Here is a 22,506-nt window from a genome sequence, read left to right as displayed (position 1 = left end):
TGACAGGGCTGAACCCCCTCCCTGGGCTGGCATCAGGAGCAGTCTCTCTCTAGGAGGCAGCCCCTGGGGGCTCCAGTTCACACCCTGCCAGGGGACACACCCCATGAAAGAGAAGCCTTCTTCCCTGGAGTTCCAGCCCAGGTCCTGCAGTGGAGCCCAAGCAGAACTCCTTGTGTCTGGGAGAAGGCCCAGCCCAGTTGAGACCATGTGGAGTGTGCCTGGAGGGATGGTTTCTCCACAAAGGAAGAAGTTCTGGAAGGGGGCTTGGATTCTGGCTAGACATGCATAGCTGGTGCCCACCACCCTCTAAAAGTATCTCTACTTTTAGTGGGGAAGAAGTGCTTCCTCCCCACTGTGCCAGTGCTCACGCCTCTCACCCGTGCCGCCCACCAGGGCCTGGTACTATGATTGACACAGAAGCTTATTCAGTGGGGGCTACTTCCAGGACCCCCCCCCCGGAGATACAAAAAACACTCTAGACACCCAAGTCTCTTCTATAAAATGCCATGGTATTGTATGCAACCTGCATGCTTCCTCCCATACATTAAGTCATCTCTGTGTGACTACCTAATGCAATGTAATGTAACTAGTGTTGTACTGTATTGCTTAGGGAGTAGTGACAGGAAAAAGTCTGTACATGCTTAGCACAGACACAATTAAAAAGTATTTTCCATCTGCTGTTGGTTGGATCTGCAGATGTAGAACCCGCGAGTACAGAGGGCTGACTGTGTATTAACTGACCTTGTTTCTGCTGGGAATGACTCTGATATACGTATGTCCTCAAAGTGTTGTCTGTCCGTTCTAATGCCAAATGGCAGAAGCTCCCCAAGGGCAAGGCCAGCTTCTCTTTATTTGGTGACACCTGCTGTCTGCCACAGCACTAAGCACCTCACTGCCCATCCAGAGAATGTCACAGAAAAGCCAGTCTGAGACCCAGGCATCCAGGAGCCTCCACCTATTAGGAGTTGTGCCTGAGCAAGAGATCAGTCTGGGTTCCACAGAGGAAGAAACTACCAAGTGTGGAATAAAGGACTTACTGATAGAGTTTGAGCTTGCCCTGTGTGAGAGAAGGAAGGCCAGAACGTGGTTGTGCAGGGCTACGGAAGACACCTCCTGCCTCCTGGATGGCCCACAGTATCTTGGACATGGAGCAGGAGACAGCAGCTTTGTCACCACATCCAATGACATTGGCCCCAGAGCACAGTGGTTACTGTTCACTCCCACCACTGGGTTCTCCTGCACATGTCTGCTGGCCACCTCAAACCCCAAGTCATTTGGGGAAGAGAATTCTGGGCAACATGGCTCCAGCCGAACCACATCAACACAGTTCAACCAACAGTCAACCGTTGGATCTCTCTGGGCCTCTGTTCCTCATCTGTGAAATGGGGACGTGAAAGCTTAATTAGCCCAGACCCACTCTATAAAGGGCACCCCATTATGACTTATTAACCTTTGCCAGAGTCTTCATTACTTTGGAACCCTTTGGCCACTCCCTCTTGCCATGGCAGTGCCTTTAAGAGTTTCCATTCCCAAAGCTCACAGGAGTGGCCTCTGAGGGCAACCATGACTACATGGAATTCTGGAGTTTTAAACAACACGAAGTAATGCCCGATGGGAGTAGCCCAAGGTCTGCAGTGCTTTGACCTTCCTGAACAGGGTTCCTCTGGTGACAGGTCCATTTGGAAAGCCTTCCCATTGCTCCCAGGCCTGTTGCTGGGCTTATATTGGTTTGAGAATGGGACAAGTGACAAGGTTCTGACCTTTCGGGTGCAGGACAAGTCACTGTGTGCAGTCTGGGGACTGCCTCTGCTTTCCAGGGGGAACGCTGCTCTTCAGCTCCTAGCTACAATTGGCCTCCCCAGAGGATGAAACCAAATGAACCCCTGCTGGGAAGCCACACCCATTCTGGGGTCTGAGAAGCTTCTTTCTCTGAGGACTGTGAGGTGGCCTTTTAAGGTCGATGGGCCTCATCCTGGGCTGGGGCTGGAGGAGGCTGGAAACAGGAAGGGACTTCCTGCAGCCTGGGAGAGGGAGAGGAAGGAATGGTGTTACCATGGCAACACTGAATGCTCAAAAATGGATCTGAGTAATTTGAAGGCTAAAACAGAAGGGTGACTTTCTGTGAACCACTCAGGAATCACTAAAGGCTGGTTCAGGTGAGAATTAGGTTGGGTAGGTTGGATGGGAAACTGAGGCTAGGAGAGGGAGCCAGCCCAAAGTCGCCCAGTTTGTCAGCATCAACACCAGCAAGTAGGCCAAGCCTGTATTTGATCGTTCAGGAAACAGATATTTATTGAGTGTCCTAGCCTAAGTGCCTCCTGCATGCTAGGAGTAAAGCTCAGAGTGAGTGTAAGGTGTTGCATGAACTTTAAACAGTCAGCCCTCCCAGCCACGGGTTCTGTATCCCTGCCATCAAATAACTGTAGACCAAAAGTATTAGAAAGAAAATTCCAGAAAGTTCCAAAGAGTGAAACTTGAACTTGCCATACGCTGAGTAAGTGATGTCTGGCCACTGGATGAGGAGTTCTAAGTCAGCTGGAGATGGTTTTAACATTCTTGGGATTGCATAGGGGAAGCACACATACGACTGTACCATCTTGCATAAGTGAATGAAGCACCCTCGGAGTTTTGGATCCAGGGGGAACCAGATTCAATCCCCCATGGAGATGGGGGGGACTTGTGACACAAAATCCTGAAACCCTATTCTGTGCTAGGCTTCTGCCAGCAGCTACAGAGCACCTTCTCTTGGTCTGCAGAATCCCAGGGAAAGGGGCTGTCCTCACTCCAGCTAGGGAGATGTGGGACCCCAGATCCAGGGCAGCTCGGGGCCTGGGCACACAAGTCTGTCTGAGTTGGGGAAGCAGTGAGGGGCCTTCAGTGTTCATGCTATACCTCTGCCCTTACCCTTGGCTCAAGTGACTAAGCTAGCAGGGGACAGAACCAGGGCTCTTATAAACCCCCCAGAGCTGGATCCCTGGGGGCACATAGACAGGAAAGTTAAAAAGAGTGATGGGACCGCGGGACCCACACAGCAGCAGCGTTTAAAGGCAAGTCACTTCAGCTCTCTGAGCCTCAGTTTTCCCATCATTACAGTGGGGATAATAAGGTGGTGTAAAATTCTGAGCACCCATGCCCATGTTGGTGGCTGGTCCTGTGCTGGCTCAGAGTAAGCACTCACTAAACAGATGCTTAATGACTTTAGTTGGGCCAGGGTGGGGAGCTCTGGACAGGGCCTCTTTCCACAGGCCCACAATACATTTCTTTTCTTTTCCTGAACAGCAGGGAAGATAGACCTGCCTGAGGGTCAAACATAGCCCTGGCTTAGTTTCCACTGGCCAAGACCAGGACTAATGAAATGCATATAATAACTATAGCTCTCCATCCCGTCTAAAAAGTGGTCTCACTGTGACCTTCCCAGGTTGATTCATGGGGTGTAACCCTGGTGACATCCCACTTCTGATGTCATCTTATTCTTTATATGCTACCATAATGCATGCTCACTCACTAATCCTAGGACCTCAGTTTTAGAACTAGAAGACCCCTGGGAGGGTATAGAATCATTGGATCCAGTGGTTACCAAGTTTGCTGCCCACCAGATTCACCTAGGAATGGACACTCATGAGAATGGTTTCCTTTTGCATGTACCTGTAGAACTTTCCAGATGTGCCAAAGGTGTTCAGTGAAGAGCCCCCCAGTGTCTCCTCCCAGAAGCAGCTGTTCTTTCTTACATCCACACATGCATAGGTGAATGCATTCTATGCAAGCGAGAAAGCTCACTCCACCTGCCCTTCTATTATCAGTGTGTCTTGGATGTATACAGTTGTCCCTCAGTATTCAACAGGGGATCAGTTCCAGGTCCCCTGTGAATAGCAAAATCTGAGGATGCTGAAGTCCCTCATAGAAAATGTCACACTATGACATCCTCCAGATGACTTAAGGCACTGTAAATGCTCTGTAAATGGTTGTTCGACTGTATGGTTCTGGGAATAGTGACAAGAGTAAGTCTTATGTGTTCAGTACAGACACAAGTTTTTTAGTATTTCCAGTTTGAGTTTGGTTGAATCCACAGGTCTGGATCATGCGGACACAGAGATCGACTACTTGTCCATCTATCCAGACTGGAAGATCTAACTGTTTTTTTTCAATGCTGCATAGTATTCCTTTATATTCTCTCTCTCTCTCTCTCTCTATCTCTCTCTCTCTCTCTCTCTCTCTCTCTCTCCCTCTCTCCCCCTCTCCTCCCCCACCGTATTAGGGCTTCCTTCTGCTAGGCAGGTGCCCTACCTCTTGAGCTATGCCTCTGGCTTTTTTTGCTCTAATTATTTTGGAGATAGGCTCTCTCTTTTTGCACAAGCCAGGTTAGACCATGACCTCCTATTTTATGCTTCCTGCCGTGGCTGGGATGACAGTGCACTGCACCATGTCCAGCTTTTTCTCTGTTGAGATAGGGTCTTGCAAACTTTTTTGCTCAGGGTGTCTTGGAACTGCCATTCTCCCAATGTCAGTCTCCCACGTAGCTTGGGATGACCGGCACACATCACTGCCCAACTATTTGTTGATGTGGGAGTCTCACAAAATTTTTACCCACACTGACCTTGAACCATGATCCTCAGTCCCAGTTCCCGTATTGGCACCTTCTTGATGGACATACGCAGATAATCCAACCTTGTGCCAAGTCAAACAAGACAACAATAAGTTCGAATGCATATATTCCTTTCACATAAATCTTTACATCATTTTCTGAATGTGCTAAAGGATGTTAGGAAGCTTAAAATGACAGATTCCTTCTCAAAGATATTCTGACTCCATTGGCCTGGGCTGCCCAGGAATCTGAATGGAGAAACACATCCACAGAACTTGGATGGGCACCCACATTTAGAATCTCTTGGTTCATCTTATAAAAGAGGAACACACTGTCCTGGGAAGCTAAGTGGTCAATGCCAGGCCCGTGAATTCCAAATCTGCTAGCCCATTGGCTTCAAGGACCTTGTCTCGGCCGTGTGTCAACGAAGACTCCCAGAGAGGGGTTCAAGTCAAATGGAAAGGAACTTTATTAAAACCTGGGTGGCCTCATGACCAAAAGTTCCCAAGTTCCCCAAGGACAAAAGCTAGTTGGCTTAAGTGGGGGTTCCTGCAGGGAGAGGCAAGGGGCAGGCCACGGGGGCAGCTATCATACGTTTGCATGTGTTCTGGACTGTGTGTCCCAGTTCTTCAGGGGAAGAGATTTTAGTACCGTATTTAGGGTGGGCTACACATCTGACACCATTGTTGGGTAAGGGGCTGCTTTTTAACCCAGTTTCTTCTGGGTGAGGGGTTATGATCAGCGCCCTATTGCAGTGATCCGTAAGGTCTGTGTTGGTTAGATTTGGCAAACTCAGCCCAACACAAGAGGTTAGTGGAGCAGAAACTATATATATAGGGCAAATTGAATTAAAAAAAAATCATAAAAAAAAAAAACAAGCAAAAAGGCTGGGGGCATGACTCAAGTCATTAGAGTACCTGCCAACCAGGCAGAAGACTCTGAGTTCAAACCTCAGTCATGCCGAAAAATAAATAAATAAATAAATAAAAGAGTTATAATGAAAAGAAAATAAGAGAACCATAGTAGATAAGTCAGGTGTTAGTTTTGATGTGTTTGATGTTGATCCGGTGACCATTTCTGGTGAAAGGAAAGACAGGTAACCGTAGCTGCATGGACAGATGGCTGCCTCTCCTGCTTATTCTGTGTGAGCTTGTTATACATGTGTCTATCCATAAATCCACTAACCCTACCAAAACTGATTTCATTTATTTAAGAAAAGAAAAGAAATTACAAGGGCACAAGAAATAAGTGTGATGGCCTTAGATTCTTGGGGGCCTCCATCCCTCAGGCCCACCAGGGCCCATCACAGCATCCTGAGGAGGCTCTGCACAACCAGCACATGTGCTTGGCCCTCTTGAAGACACATGGCCGTTGGCCTAGTGGTCACAGAGCCTGGCAAATCCCCACAAGTCCCAGCTTCCTGTAACGCTATCAAGTTTAATGTCCACAGGACACACAAAGGGCAGAAATGGTGGCTGTCTCTGGAGAGAAGTGGCCATGTAGGAATCAGGGTAAGAGCTGTAATGATGACATGGTGATGACTGTGAACATTTTTACCTTTGAAAAAGCTGCTGAGTGGAAAATATAAATGATGACAGTGTGTCTGTGTCCAGTATACGCACCAGCTGTGTAGCATTGAGCAAGTTACTTTCCCTCTCCAAGCCCCAGTCACTGTGACCACACTGGTAAATGAGTTGGGGCTGTGAGTCACCAGATGGAGCAGCATGAAGCAGAGGTGTGAGCAAAGCTTTTACAAAAGAACACAAGAAGACTGAGAAACCAGGACCCTGAGCTTGAGGCTGGCCACATGCAAGGGTGGGGACAGACTTCTGTATGGCTGCTGCAGGCCTGGCTAGGTCTCCCTGGGGAGGGCTCCACCTTGGGGCCTGGACCTGGTAAGTGAGTCATTCAGTAGGACATTTTCTGCTCCTTGTCACTGCCTGGAATGTTGCTATAGGGATACCTGTGGGCAGAGAGAGTGACTCTTGCTAGGACCCTGCCATCTTCCTCAAAAGAACAGGTCCAGGTGGGATTGGAACCAGGTGCATCTGTCTCTGGCCAGCCAGGGGTGGCCAGAGGTGCTCTCTGGCTGGCCTCCCTCGGGAAGCAGCAGCATGTCACAAGATGGTTGGCACTTAGAGAAGCAAAAGCCAGTCGGGAGGTAGAAGATGGGCCAGGAGTCCTGGTGAATTATCTTAACTTGGGGGAAAAAGGGAATAGTCTGGAACATTGCTCTTGCTTTTTTCCTGTCAGAACAAAGGCAGTGAGCATGTTTCTCCCTTTAAACCCTAATCGTGGGTGGTTCTCTTGAAAGAAAGTCAAGAGTGGGATTCTGGGGGTCAGATATGTTATGCAAATATCTTCCTTTTCCCACTTCCTCCCAAAAGTCAAGTAGGGGACTTTAAATACTTTGTGCTTCTGAAATATTGAAGAATCTGGTGACCTTGGACCTAAAGCTATTGACACAGCCTTTATAGTGCCCCCTCTTCCCCATTGGACAAGCTGTCTCCTGTTTGCCACAGTCCCTACCATTCCCTATTATACCACATACGGCCTGCACATCTCCCTCCCCCCCTCACCATACCACCATTCTAGCCTCTTCCTTAGGTCATCTGTTGTGCTACAGCCTTCAAATCCGGTGACACGATCTGAAATGCTTCATGTGACTTTGCCAAATGGTCAGTCTTACTATTTCTGCTTTCCATCATTAACTGCTACCCATGTTCATTTCCCTGAGTGCATGGTGGCTATATCTGTTCAGTTCTACTGTTTCAACACTGTGTGATTTGAGGCAAGCTACTACCAACTCTGAGCCTCTGTTTCCATAGGATTGATACAAGGATAACACTTGATCACTATTGTCATTATGACTTACTAAGTTTCGTGAGCATGCAGGTCTAGCATGGTGTCAGTGGAGGCCTTGCATTGCCTGGAAAATCTGAAATGGCCTTGCTCACATGGCTGGCAGGTGGTACTGGCTGCCAGCTGGAAGTTTAGAAAGATCTGTTAGCTGGGAGCCTTGGTCCACATTCATGTGCCTCTCTACTCTGCTGCTCCTGCATCTTCCTGGAATGGCAGCAAGGGGTGGTGGTTCAAGAGGTAGAGACAGTGCTCCATCTGTGCTAAGGCCCAACCTCAGAAGTTGTCCAGTGTCACCTTCTACTGGTCATAACAGGCAGGAGGGTCAAGGTCAAGGATTCAAGAGGAAGGCAAATGGATTCTACCTCCTCAACTGGACATAGAAAAGTGTGATGCTGTGAGTGTGTCCCTGAAAGATTTGTGTGTTAAAATCTTGGGCCTCAGTGAGGTGATACTGAGGTAGAACCTAACCAGGTGAGCTCAAGCCTATATACCTAACTTCTTGGGAGACAGACTTTAAGAGGATTACAGTTTGAGGCCAGCCTGGGCAAACTGTTTGCAATATCCCATCTCAAATGGGTACAGTGGTGTGTGCCTGCACCCACCTAGATGGGGAAGCACAAATAGGAGGGTCATGGTCCAGCCTGGTCCAGACATAAAGGGAGACCCCATCTCAAAATTAACCAATACAAAAGGACTAGTGGAGTGGCTCAAGTGGAAGAACACCTACCTAGCAAACACGAAGCCCTGAGTTCAACAACAAAAAAAGAGCAAGAGGTGGAACCTAGTGTAAGGTAATTCGGTCATGGGGGCCCCATCCTCATGAAGAAACAGACGCTGGTCTCTGGAGCGAGTGCTCATGGTAGCTGGTGGTTTTAAAGTGTGGTTGTCCCACTCACTGGGCCCCTTCTGTACATGGTCAGATCCCTCTCCATTTCTCTGCCAGGTTAGGAACAGCCAGGGGACCCTCGCCAGGATACTGGCACCATTGTATCCTCCAGTCAAATAAACTTCCTTACCAATTGCCAACCTAAGGTATTTTGTTATAGAAACACAAAAAGGACTAATGTACAATGTGTACCCCGCCACACACACACACACACACACAGCATATGAAGTAGGGGATAATCTCGCAACCACTTTCGAAACTGTCTTCCACAAATGAATTTCCATAGTCCCTAACACACGGAAGACCCTCAACAATGCTAACTAAGTCCTAGGAAGTTGGAGATGGTTGTAACCATCACAGAACTCACAGTTCTGAGAGGGAAGCAGGAATTGTAAGATCACACGGTAACTACCTTGCAGAAGGAATGCATGGAGCTAATCAATAGGACCCATACTGAGCCAGCAGGATTAGTTTTGGAGGTCTTCTAGCTCCACTGGGAAAGGGCAGGTGTTAGGCTGGCAGTAGGATGCCTGGGGCCGCTGGAGTAGGTTTGCCATGACAATGGGATCTGCCAGCATCCATCTTGCTAGGAGGGCTTGCCTGCAGATGAAGCAACCCAGAGAAGAACAGAGTCAGAACATGGAGGTGTGACTCCTGGTCACACCTTTGGGGCACCTGAGCCCAACTGTGACTGACCTTTGCCTATGGACTCTTTGGTTCTGTGTGCCAAGTGAGCTTCCTGGGGGCTTAAAGCAATATGGGTGACGGCTTATCTTGCTTTTTACCAAAAAGAATCCTGAAGAACATTCCGCTCCCAAAGCTCAAGGTTGAATGGAGGAAAGCCATGTGCAAGTAAACAAATGCCAAGGATTGCAAGACAGAGATGGCAAGGAGATTATGGAGGGAGGAATCGGGTTCGTTTCCTTGGAGACAGGTAAAATTCTGTAATGCTTCTCCCACCTACCAATCACTGAGTTGGTCATTTTAACATGCTCCATATACACCAATAGGAAAAATGGCCAAGTCTTAAACAATCTGGTAGAGACCCACAGATTCCCTTTTAAGTCTTACCTTCTTCCTCACTTCCTAAATGCAAGCCCTTCAGAATTATCTGCACTGGCGTCTGGGCAACAGAGACAGCCCCTCCTTAGCGAAGGCAATCTTTTGACAGACCTCTAGAGGTTAAGAGCCTGATATATCTTTGACATTTATTGGATTTTATGAGCTAGTGGGTTTGACTTTGAAAGCTGATCGGATGTTCCAAATCAGTATCCCCTTTGGGGTACTGTCTTCAAACACAGCCATAATGAGGTGACCTTGGATGCCCGAATCCAGAAAGAACAGAGAGAGTGTGTCAGAATCATAGAAACTGCTAAACTGATCAAGGTCTACACAGTGCCCTCGGGGTCCCTCCTCACCAGAAAGGCTCTGAAATTCACATTCTTTCTGCCTGTCCTGTCTGAGCAGTTACAAACATCACTCTCTTTTTAAAAAATCTCTTTGCTCATTCAACAAAATTGTCTATAATGACACTGAGTACTTGAATACTTCCCAGCACAGGAAACTCAGGGAAGACTGTGACGTGCCCATTGTTCTCTATCAGGTTAGAGTCTTCTGGGAGAGATTTCCAGACAAGCAAATCCTATTTACACCCCATGACTCGGCTGGCAGAGAGGACCATAACAGACTAAAGACAAGATTATTGTCTGGGAAATTAAAGAAACATCTCAAAGCACAGGGCATTTGCATTGGGCTCTGGAAGCCAAGTAAGAGCTGACTCAACAGAGGGAAAGAAAAAAGGTTTTCCAAGTGGGACACTCAGGGTATATAACACACACAGGCACGCAATGATGCTGTTACTGAGCGTGTGATGGAAACAGGGCAAAAATTAAAGGCTGGGGCTGGGGAAAAAGAGAAAAAGCTACTCCCACACATTACTGGTAGGGATGGAGATGGCTGTGGAGTTTTTTGGAAGGTAATTTGACAATGTCTGCTCAAATTTAAAATACACATGGCATTTGACTCAGAGATTTCACCTTTGGAACTCAGGCCTACAGACATTAAAAACAAAAAACCCCAGTAGCATCAAAAACTATATTTGCTCTAATCTTTATTGTAGCATTGTTTATTGGAGGGGGATTTAAAAAAAAAAAAGAAAGCACCTGAATATCTATTGATAAGGATCTGTTTAAATGGAATGTGGAATTCCATGGAGTTATTAAAAAGACTGAAAGACTCCCCAGTCACTGACCCATAAGAATAAGCCTGTATGATTTTGCAAAATATGTATTTGGTGTTTGTTCCCTTAGTCTTCCTCATCCTGGCATCAGATTCTTAAAATCCTTGGAATCTACCAAGTTATAAATGGCTTGTATGATAATGAGATGGCTAGTGGCTCGCAGTCCCCAGGTAGCATCAGAATCAGAGGGACATTTAGTCCCATCCCTCAACCTCCAGGGAAGTGTAAGGTCTGAAGGTTAAGTTGATTACTAGTGGTCAGTGATTGGGTCAGTCATGACTATGTAACGAAGGTTCCATAAAACCCCAGAAAAGACAGGGTTTGATCTAATGGGTAGCCAAATATACAGAGGTCCCTGGAAGACCAGGCACCAGGGAAGGGCACTGAAACTACTCACCTATCTGCATTTCTTGTTATGCGTCATTCCATCTGGTCATCAGTATCCTTTGCAATATTCCTTATAATAAACCAGTAACCGTAAGTAAGCATTTCCCCAAGTTCTATGAGCCTCCGTAGCAAGTTTATTAACCCAGAGAGGGGGCTGTAGGGACCCTGCTTTATAGCTTGTCTTCTAGAAGCCTGGGCAAAATAATCTGGGGCTTACAGTTGGCATCTCGAGGGGAGGCTGAGCCCCCAACATGTGGGATCTGAGGCTCCCTCCAGGTACAGCATCAGAACAGAATAAAATTAAAGGACACCCAACTGGTGCCCACTACAAAATTAGTTACTTGCTTTCGGATGGGAAGACATTGTCACACCTGGAGTCACGGCAGTCTCTGTGTTGACCGTTGTTGAGTGAGAACACAGAGGCAACTGGATTTGTTTGTTTACACAGAGCCTGGCACATCACAGAAATCCTCTAGAACAACATCATAAGAATTCCAGTTAGTCACTTTAATGTCAGCAGATGCGTTGATTTAATGTTTCAATACAATTATATATAAGACCGGGGCATTTCCACTGGCCGTTCTCCATGTTACTTTCTTGTACAATGCATTTCTGTAACACATTGCCTACATTTTGCAACTCTGCTCTCTTTTAAAGTGGAATTAGGATTTAAAGACAGCAAATCTGCCTTTGCTTAGGCCCAGCAAATATTTTCTAAGCATTTAGCTTAGTTTTAGTAGGAAAAAGATACTCTTCTTTTTACACTCTAATTGCATTGATTTACAAAAGATTTGATGAAATTACAGTTTTATAGACAATAGTATACGCGGGCTTAAGGACCAACACAACATGACTCTTTTTTTTTTTTTTTGTGCTGGGGCTCGAACCTAGGGCCTCGGGCATGCTTTCCCTTCTTGTGTTAAATTGCAAAATATTGCCACAACTTTCTCCCATTCTAGCATGCACATTTTTTTCCCTTCTACCAAGAGGTAAAGATTATCTCCCCCTTGAAGTTGGGATGACCTTGTGGGACCTGCTTTGCAATAGAACTGATTGTAGGCTAGGCCTCAAGAGGTCTTGCAGCTTTCTGGGTTTGGCTCCTCTTGGAAGGCTACCTGGTGTCTATCATGGGAGGAAGGTGATCTAGACTACTGAAGGTTAGATGAAAGGCAATGAGGAGTAGAACTCAAGCCCCCATCTGACAGCCAGCATCAAGTGGAAGAGTGAAGCCACCTGCAATGCCCAGCACAGCCAACTCTCCAGCCAAATGCAGCCCTCTGAGAGCCCAGGCAAACCAGCAGCTCTCGAAATCATGAGGAATCATCATCATTGCTCCAAGACTCAGCATTGTGGGGTGGTTCGTTACAGGGCAAAGGATAATTGGCTATCTTTACTGTTGTCTTAATAGAAAATACACAGCAAACCTTTCCTAAGCATTTTACTTAGTTTCCATAGAAACAAAACCTTTCTATACTATCTTAATTGCACCAACTTATAACAATATTTGATGAAATTACTGAATTCAGTTGAAAGGACAATGGTATAAAGAGGTATAAGGTCCATCCCAACTGACTCATAAGCCCAGAGTGAACCAGAGGGAGCAGAAGGTTGCAAACATGCCAGGAAGAAGCAAACTGATCACGAGTGTGCCAGCCTGCTGGGCACTGGTGGCTCATGTCTGTAATCCTAGCTACTCAGGAGGCAAAGATCAGGAGGATCGCAGCTCAAGGGCAGCACCAGCAAATAGTTCACAAGACCCTATCTCAAAAATACCCGAAACAAAAAAGAGCTAGCAGAGTGGCTTAAGTGGTAGAGCACCTGCCTAGCAAGCATGAGGCCCTGATTTCAAACCCAAGTGCCGGCATACCATGCGCATCTGGAAACAGTCACCAGAGGAATGGAGAACGCTGTTGTAACCAACTGTCTGGGAAAGAGAGTCTGTACCTTATTGTTAAACAGGAGAGACAACCACAGAGAACTTCATATGCTGTGACCCAGTTTTAGAAAAATAAAGTCAACATTTGCATCTGTGAGCATGTAGAAAGATCTGGAAGGATATCTATCAGGCTGTTGTCATTGTTACCTCAGGTAATAAAAGAAGGAACAGAGAGGAAAAGGAGAAGTGGGGGAAGATTCTGTAGTACAGTGTAAGATGTACACGGTGTAAAGTAAAAATGAATGCATGCGGATCTGAAGTACGAGATCATCCATAGAACCTTGAATATGAATATGGAAGGGAAACAGAGAAAGGGAAACAACACTTACTCTTCATTTCTGTACTCATCTCATTTGTGTCAGCAGCAAATAGTGTGCAGAACAGCTTTGTTCCATTGACCATATCTTGAGTGACCCTGACTTAGGTCCTCAGAATCTCCTCCAAGACCTAGGATAGGGTCAGCTCCCCTTGTCACAGGGACACCTGGGGGTGGAGACCTTAGAAAACCATCGATATGTTAGTAAGGAACAAAGGCAAAAAGGAAGTTGGATAGGCTGCCACACACCCTACACTTGACCAGTTGCTGTGGCTGTGACCTCTGAAAGCAGGTCACATTCCAGACATGACTTTGGCACAGTTCCACACACTGAGGGGTTTCCTTACTGTGGAAGACTCAGTTAAGACTCCCACTCCCAAGGGATTCAAAACTAAACACAAAGAGCCCTGGGTGCCATGGGAGCAGCTGGCCTGCTCCTTGGTCATGAGGTGAGTGGCTTTGCTCCACTGTGCAGTTTCCACAATTGCCATCTGATAACCGCCCCCCAAATGATCTAGAATCAATGATCCATCTGGTTGTGAACCAGAACCTCTGAAATTATAAACCAAAATAAAACGTTTCTCTTTATAAGTCAATCATTTCAGGTATTCTGCTAAAATACCTATGATACACAGAAGTCAAAGGGCATCATGGAGAGGATGGGCAGATTTGCACAGAAACCATGGTCACTAACCATTTGTTTGGTCTGCTTATGGGGAGAATTTTCTACCTCTACATGAGTCACTTCCCAGCCTCATCGCAGCAAGAGAGCTGGCACATGAGGTAGGCTTCTCCGATCAGCCATGTCCCTCTTGGGACACAGAAGTGGGCATTAGTGATTCCGAGATGCAGGGACTGCATAGGATCCATGGGATAGTGACTATGGCCTGACTTGAGTTTCCAGAGGTGGTGTCAACTCCTGGATCCAGTATCTGGCATGGCACTATTAGTGGTGCAGGTGACAGTGAATCTGCCCAGGGGAGGAATAGCTTTGTCTTCAGAGGGCTAGCTCCAACTAGTTTAGGAGGTTGCTCCCACCTGGGTGACCTCCAAACCTGTCTCTGGTCCTCTCAAGGAATCTAGAAGCTACTCAATAAATCACCTTCAAGAAATTCTTTTCTGCTTCAGCTGGCCTGGCTTGTCTCACACTCACAGTTGGCTCTTCATATCCACAGGTCCCACATCTGTAAGGTTCAACCATCAGTAGATCAAAAACTATTTGGAAAAAAAATTCCATCTGTTCTAAACATGTACAGACAAGTTTTCTTGTCATTATCCCCTAAATAGCACAAAGTAACAGCTATTTTCATATTACACACATACAACTATTCACAAGTAATCTAGAGAAAAATTTAAAACACATAGGAGGATGTGCATAGGTTATATGCAAATCCTATGCCATTTTATGCAAGAGTCTTGAGCATCCTTGGATTTTGGCATCAGCAGGGCATTCTGGAACTGGTCCCCTACATACACCAAGGGATGACTACATGGTAATCCAACTGAGGACAAAGAACGTAATGCTGACTATGAACAAACGTTGCCAAAGCTGACGAGGCTCTCTGGAGCTCACTTACCTGTCTCTGGCTGCAGCCTGACCCCAGAGACTGCTAAAGAACTTGAGTTTGTGGTTCACTTGTAGGGGAAGGATGGCTCAGACCAGAAGGGAGATACTGGACATTCTGCTAACAGAGGCAGCTGGGGGCTTCTGTGTTTTGTCACCACACTGTAGGAAAAGTTCTATCAGTTGGTAACACTTCAGTACTGTAATAAATACATCTTCAGAGGTGAAAGCCCAAGACTTGTGATTAATCAGAGGAGGAAGGAGAGGATGTGACAGTTCAGATCTTTGGAGCCTCCTTGATGCTAAGAAAAAGATAAATGGATCACCCACTCCACCCATGGGCCCTGGGGCCAAGTGACTACCTTGATAATGACCTGGACATCTGGGTTAAACTGGACATAAGCCCTTCCTACAGGGGAGTGGTCTTGAGATTCCAAGAGTCCCTGGGTGCCCCCTGGCTGCAGCCAGCACACACCACAAAGTCAGGCTTCTGTAAAGCCTCAGGCTTTAAAAACACAGGCTCTGATGAATTCCAGACATTCTCCGTGACCACATGGTCCACAGGCCCGTGTTCCCACTAGGAAAGCCCTCTTCTGAAGGCTCCTGTGGTATTCAGATTATTTGTCTGTAGGTTGTTTTGAGATGTTTAAGTGGAGAATTGAGGCCTTAATTCAGAGATACCACACATACGCACTAAAAATGCCAGATGTGCCACAAAAAAAGGCAGATCTCCCACGCAGAAATCTTCAGCTCTGAATTTACAACCACGGCCAGTGTTCAAACTTCAAGTTCTCCTACGAAACTGAAGTGGGGGCCCCAGCTAGACCAATGGGTTGTTTTTCTGTTTTGCGATGAAAGTGTTCAAAAATGGATTGCTCTGAGGTCTGCCCAACTCTGTCAACAGACTAAAAGCGATTCCTGTGAACAGTTTCCAAAGGGGAGTTATGTGGTATGTGAATGAGATTTCAATAAAGCTGTGCTCCCGTTGTATGCGCGGGGCACAGAGGGAGCAGCGCTTCCATGCATCAGCTGCAGGACTCAATTAACCCAGCTGAGCCTTGGTGCCTCAATCTCTTAAGTGATGATGTGTGACTGGATCACAGTCGTGTCGTGAAACCCTTACAGAGGCAGTAACAACCCGTCTGTGACCATGCCTGACCCAGTGAACATACTTTCTAAATACACATGACTTGTCAGGTCCCTATTGTGTGCCAGACATCAGGGATGCAGGTACATAAGACTTCATTCCTGCCTGTAAGGAGGGAGCGGTTCAGGGTGGAAGACAGGTTGTCATCATGGTGTCATCAGTGCTGTGATTCAGGGGTGAGATGATGCAGTGGGACCAAAATATGAAGGTGAAGAGGGGAAAGGGTTCAGAGATTCCTGATGTCACTCCTTGGACACATTTCCCCTGACCAGCCAGTCCCCACAGCTCCGTCACCATCTGTGGTTTCGCCATCCTCTGTTTTCTCTGCAGCACTGTCAGTGTTTCTGTTCATTTACTTGGGTAGACTTTTTTTTTTTTTTCAGTACTGGGGACTCAACCCAGAGCCTGGCCTCACATTTGTTGGACAAGCACTCCCAGCTTGGGTACCTTCTTAACGCCTGTGTCTTCCAAGCTGGGAGGGCAACTCCAGGAGAGTAGAAATCTTGTCTGTGGTGGCTATGTCCACGGAGGCTAGATAGGATCCTGTACTTAGCAGTCACTCAGTATTTATTTGCTAAATGAAAGGAGGCATTGAGATGAGGGTGGAGGTAAGTAGATATTATCCAGGTAAAGAAGCCAGGAAGGGCATCAAAGGCTGAAAGCACAGCCAGAAAGCCACGGACACCTGACACTCAAAACCACATGGTGTAAAGAAAAGGAAAAAGAGGGGGAGTGGCAGGGCACAAAGATAGAGACATGGATAGAGCGCTCACTCTGGGCTCTACCCACTACAGAGCTCCCCTCTCTATCAGCTCCAGTCTGTGACAAACCCCCACAGATCCCAGTAGGCATGCTGAGTGCAGCTGGTGAGTTTCTATAGCAACTGTCACCATGGAACCAGAGGACTGGCTCCAACTTCCGGCTCAGCTGAGGCCCTGAGCTGCTCTCCTCCACCCCCTCACCAGCATCCCTCATGCCACAAGGTAGAGGTTGGGTATCCACACAGGAGTACAGTTGGGTCCCTACAAAGAGGGCTGTGACCAGGGTGCAGGGCCTAGTGCAGCAAGATTAAACATGACATGTGCCACAGCAGAGGCACCTGGCAAAGGTGGACACAGACTGAACATCCACTAGGGATTAGTTTCCATGTGCGTTGCTTTGCTCAGATGGGGGGCAGAGGGTGGGGTTTGAGGACAGCAAGCACTGGGATCAGACAGGGAGCAATATGGAGCTCCAGGCAGCAAACCTAGATATATATAACCTGAGCTTGCATGGCTCAGGTGTGTGGCTGCTCTGGGCCTCACTCTCCCCATTCTATAAAATGAATGGGGTATATGATAATGATGTTAATCCATCTCAAATATCAGAGAACCATGCAGAGTGCCTTGCACCCGTGCTTGACAAGGATTCAGAGAGAAAGCTGTGGTGTGGCTCAGTGGTAGAGCACTTGCTTAGCATGCACAGTGCTGGGTTCCATCCCAGCACTGGGAAAAAAAATTAGAGTGAATTAACAGATGATATGAGAAAGTCAATGTCACATCTCAGTCAACAAAGTTTGAGTCCTGGCCCCCTTCTCTCCTGACTGTTCCACCTTCTGTTCAAACTCAATTCTGTAACATCAGCCTCCATTCCCTCTCCTGTCACTGCCCGACTCTTCCCTTGAGCCCAGGTAGCAGAGGGACATGGGGTCCTGAGTCACAGACCTAAGTTCCATTCCAGCTTCTGCGACTTGCTGGCCTTGTGATCCTGGGCGAGTTGAGTCCTCTCTGAGCCCTGATTACACAACCACCTGCCTCTGTGGATCCCTTGCTAGCAACACTGGGAAACTCAACCAGGCTGGCTTAAGCCTAATGGAGGGCTGGGATGAAATACAAGAGCCTCCATTAAATTTGAATTTCAGATGAACAACTAATCTTTTTTTTTTTTATAGGTATATCCCCAGTATGGAACGGGACATAGTTGTTCTAAAAAATTTGCATTGTCTATGAGAAATCCAAGTTTAACTGCACACCCTTTATTTTCTCTAGCAGTCCAAGATGGGGTAAATACCTACGAGCTGGTAAAACAAGCTGGATCCAGGGGCTCAAGTAACATCATGAGGCTCCCTGCTCCCCACTCTCCCATGTGCCTGTGGTTTGCATTCTGCAGTCTCAGGGAGGCTCACCCTGGGTTGTGTGGGGGCAAAAATAGCCATCAGCTGCTCCCTGCTCATTAGGATGGCTCATCTCTCCCCTCCCCCACTCTCTCTCCCCCTCATCTTGTGTCACACTAAGCCCGGCCCTGCCTCAGGGACAGCCGTTATCTACCACACTGCAGTTGGGTGTTCACTCCTCTGGCCTCTGTTTGATACCCTTCAGGGCCCTGCAGCTCTCCTGCTCTGAATCTCAGCGCCCTCTTCAGGTCTCAGTGGCCACTGCATGGACCAGATGCACCTGGGACCCAGGCATCCAGAGGTGTCCCTTGGTTACTGAGCCCCTCTAGCCCTGAACTTCAGTTTCCCAAGCTGTGGGGTGTTGGTGAGGGAACTGGACTAGCTAGTACTGAAAACTCACCAGGAGTTCACGGAGATAGCAACTGTGCCTACAGTGTGCCTTACAGGCAACAGGCACAGCTATGACCTTGGATTTGCTGTCAGATAGAAAAGCAGGCCTGGAATGGCCAATGATTCAGACTTTCCCAAAGAACTAGAAATCTGGATATTTATGAAAAAAATCTCTCTGTTTTGAGTAGTGTTCCCCCAACTGTGACCTGCGGACTAGGTCATCCTACCCTGCAATCCAGTGGGGGTTGAAGATGTAGTGGTGGGGGATGATTCTTAAAGGATTTGCTGTGAACCCATGCTGTGAATACCCCGTGGGGGAGGGAAGCTATGTAAAATGCAGAGTCCCTGGTATCTCCCAGAATCCGGAGCTGGCACCCAGCAGTCTGCATATTAACTGGGACCATCAGATTGCCTGCTAAAATGTGAAAACAACACATCCCAGAGTTTCCATTTTCTGAGTCTTTGTGTTCACTGCACCCATAACAGTGGAACAAGAACACCTCTCTTCAGCAATTTCTCCCCACCATGCCACCTCAGAAGTGGAGTATACCTCAGAGCATTGCAAGAGAAGGAACCAAGCTAGGCACTGGTGGCTCATGCCTGTAGTCCTAGCTACTCAGGAGGCAGACATCCAAAGGATTGCAGTTCGAAGTCAGCCCAGGCAAATAGTTTGTGAGATCCTATCTCAAAACAAATGATCACAAAAAAGGGCTGGTGGAGTGGCTCAAGGTGGTACCTGAGTTCAAACTCCAGTACCAGAGAGAGAGAGAGAGAGAGAGAGAGAGAGAGAGAGAGAGAGAACCAGAGCCGTGAGCAGGAAGGGCATCTGCACCTGCTACCTACTCATCACCATGCCAGTTGTGACTTCCAATCTGGAGGCAAGGGACTGCTCTGCTCCCTTCACAGATGAGAAACAGAGGCTCTGAGCAAGGGGGTGATTTCTCCAAAGGACTTGCGTTCAACCCCACTTTGTGTGACATAGAGCCCCTGGGGAGCTTTCCATTGAGCCAGACTCTCCCCAAATGGAAACCAGAAAGGTGATCCCAATGGCAAGAAAAAACTGTTGTTCAGCGCTCCTCTTTCCCCCTGAAAGCACAGGGTGGCTGATCACCTAAGCTTGAGGAGGGGATGCAGCAGGGTCCTGAGAAGTGGAGGAAGAGAGTGGGTGGCTGTGGTGAGAGTGGCTGAATCCTGGGGACAGGACAGGGCTGCTGAAGACTTCAACTCTATTGGACTCAAAGCTTCCTTGGGAGCCCCTGGCATTTCACAAAACAGTGACAGTGGCTACTTGGCTCTGTCCTCCACTGCCCAGCTCCATGCTAACCTCCCATCAAGTTCAGCTTGAGGAGTTCTAATTGCCAAGTCTTAAGTCACAGGAAATCTATGTGATCAGCAGCCCCGGGGTCTCCAAGCATTTTGCTGTGGTTTCTATGTCTGGTAGCGTTTAGCTCCATCATCTTACAAACCTATCATCTAGCCATGGTTTAGTAAGTTGCAGATTAGAATGAGCTTTATTGAGTGCCTATTGTATGCTCTGCACTGTGGTAGGCACAAATGACTGCAATTTGGTGTGCCCTAGTATAATAGAACAGGTAAGACTTACCATCTCCCAAGGCATTATGGGAATAGAGCTGTGCTATAATTTGGATCTTGACTGTTTCCCAATGACCCATTTAAAGGCTTGGTCCCCAGACTGTGACACTATTGAGAAGTGGCAGAAGTTTTAAGAGGCGGGGCCTAGCCAAGCACAGTGGTTCCACCCCTATAATCATGGCTACATAGGAGGAATTAGGAGGCTTATGGTTGCAGGCCAGCTCAAGCAGTTAGCACAAATTATCTGAAAAACACTAAAAGCAAAGGGGGAAAAAAAAAGGGACTGAGGTGTGGCTCAAGTGGTAGAGCTCCTGTCTAGTAAGCATGAGGTCCTGAGTTCAATACTAGTGGGAAGTCTTCAGATTGGGAGCATGCCCTTGCAGGGGAGAAAGGGACCCAGGCCCCCTTCTCTCTCTCTTTACATCCTGGTTGCCCTGAGGCAAACTGGCCTCTCTGCCATGTGCTCCCCACCATGATGCTCTGCCTCAACACAGGCCCCAAAACAATAAGCCAACTGAACATGGACTGAAACCTCTGAAATGTGAGCCAAAATAAACCTTTCCTTCCTTTAAGTTGATTATCTCTGGTATTTTGTCACAGTGAAGGAAAGAAGACTAACACAGAGAAAAGACAGAGGTGACCTTTCCCTGGGGAGAATTCTGGGCAAACTTTGTGCATGAGGTGGCCCTGGAGCTCAGGTGGAAAAGGTGAGTCAGAGTGGAAACGTATGGAAACAAGAAGTCTCTGTGGCATAAAACCTGAGGCAAGGCAATAGAGCAGGGTCAGTCCTGACAATTCTACTTCCCTAACACTTCCAGCACTCCCCAAACTCCAATCCTTCTCATAAGCCTCGTCCACAGTTTGCACGCTCACATACAGCCCTGTGCTCTTCTTTATTTCATGTTTAAGACAACTCACAAATTTTTATTTTGAAAAACTCACATGAAGGAGAATCTTCCTCCCATCACATTAATTGGAAAATAGGTTGCGCTTGCTATAAATGGATGGTCACCATAAAAATAGGATCACTGAAAGCCAAAGAGTGCTAATGAAGTCCAGCCAGGCTCTGCTGCCCCTGGGAAACACCGAGTCTGTGGCTTGCTTCCGTCATTACAAAGAATCACAAGTGGGAGGCGTTAGGGACACCCCATCAGCAGCCTGAGCATCCAGCTTGTACAAACAGAGGGGTTGACAGAAGACTGAAATAAGAGAAATATTTTTCACACTTTATCTGTGCCCCTTCTAAAGAAACCCTAGACTAATAGCAGCCCCCCCATTTGGGGAAATAGTCCCACCCAAAACCTGAGGTCAAACTCCAATGACATGTGTGCTTCCATGATCTATGCACCCTACTGGTTTACAACTTTACTGTTTGGAGACTTTCAGCTCTCTGACTGTATCTGGGATGCCATAGTGAGTGGGTCACCACCAAAGCAGTAGCCACTCGGAGCTCACACAGAGCTCTTACTAATGCCAGGTACCATTCTAAGAATTACCTATGGCAAATCATTTAATCCTCACCAAATACCTCTGACAGTGGTGCCCTCATTATTCCCACTTCACACGTGAGAAACCCCAGGCCCAGAATGGTTAGTACCTGCCCAAGAGCAAGTATCCTTTGAATGTATTGGATTCTCATATACAACCTCATTTATATATTGCACTGTCTCATCTCAAACACTTATTCAACAGATATGCATTGAGTGCCTTCTAGATGTTTTTTATTTCATGCAAAATACCTCCTCTTTTTAAAATGAAACTTGAAGATTCTGCTAATTCCAGCTTTCTTCACACTTCGGCTCACATTGCTCTGCCTCCAGTGTTCTCAAATGGCTTCCAACTACCATGGTGCACCATCCAGGTTACCCATGGGGACCCAGGCGCCATCACTCTGGCTTCCAGGAGTTGGCTGCTGATGGATCTCACTGAGTCCTCTGGCATTTGCACAAGGCTGCAGAGAACTGTGTGACCTTAGGTTCTGGCCCTTCCTGTGGGGACAGCCACCAACTAGGGACTGAGTCTTGTAGGAGAGCAAAATGGAGACTCTTTGATTCAGAACAATGACCTGGGGTTACATCAGCTCTGATCACTGTCCCCACTGAATCACAGCCTAAGTTCTCACCATGCCCAGCCCTGCACTCCTCCTTCCTTCACAGACATGCTTCCTTGGCTGGTCCCCAAAATGCTGTCTTAGAGTCTGCTCCCTAGGGAGCTCAACTTAAGGCACCTCACAACGTTATTTATCACCATCTGAAGTTACAGCCAGCTCGGCTCCCAGCAGATCCTTCCTGACTGAGATCAAGCAAAGGTGCCTCATACCTTCACAAAGCCCCAGGTTGACCTTGACTTTCACAAGCCCTGAAAGCCTTGAAAGTTGCTGGGTTTCCTTATTTCTATGTTTTACTACATTAGCTAATTAGTTTCTTTCCCAGGCCCCATTACTGTTTCCTCA

General features: G+C 47.3%; 1 long non-coding RNA gene across 1 annotated transcript in view; it reads right to left on the bottom strand.

The window, feature by feature from the left end:
- Positions 1 to 15,140, bottom strand: part of LOC141418167 (uncharacterized) — a 31,285-nt gene extending 16,145 nt beyond the window's left edge. Inside the window, exons 1-6 of the long non-coding RNA XR_012442882.1 lie at positions 14,786 to 15,140; positions 14,311 to 14,392; positions 13,222 to 13,389; positions 11,328 to 11,428; positions 8,743 to 8,930; positions 4,595 to 4,665 (exon numbers count right to left, since the gene is read on the bottom strand). This is a non-coding gene — a long non-coding RNA (uncharacterized lncRNA). The remainder of the gene's footprint in view (positions 1 to 4,594; positions 4,666 to 8,742; positions 8,931 to 11,327; positions 11,429 to 13,221; positions 13,390 to 14,310; positions 14,393 to 14,785) is intronic.
- Between the last annotated feature and the right edge of the window lie 7,366 nt (positions 15,141 to 22,506).

Source organism: Castor canadensis, chromosome 16, assembly GCF_047511655.1.
Source record: "Castor canadensis chromosome 16, mCasCan1.hap1v2, whole genome shotgun sequence".
In the NCBI taxonomy this organism is placed as follows: domain Eukaryota; kingdom Metazoa; phylum Chordata; class Mammalia; order Rodentia; family Castoridae; genus Castor; species Castor canadensis.
This window is presented reverse-complemented; position numbering and strand designations above follow the sequence as displayed.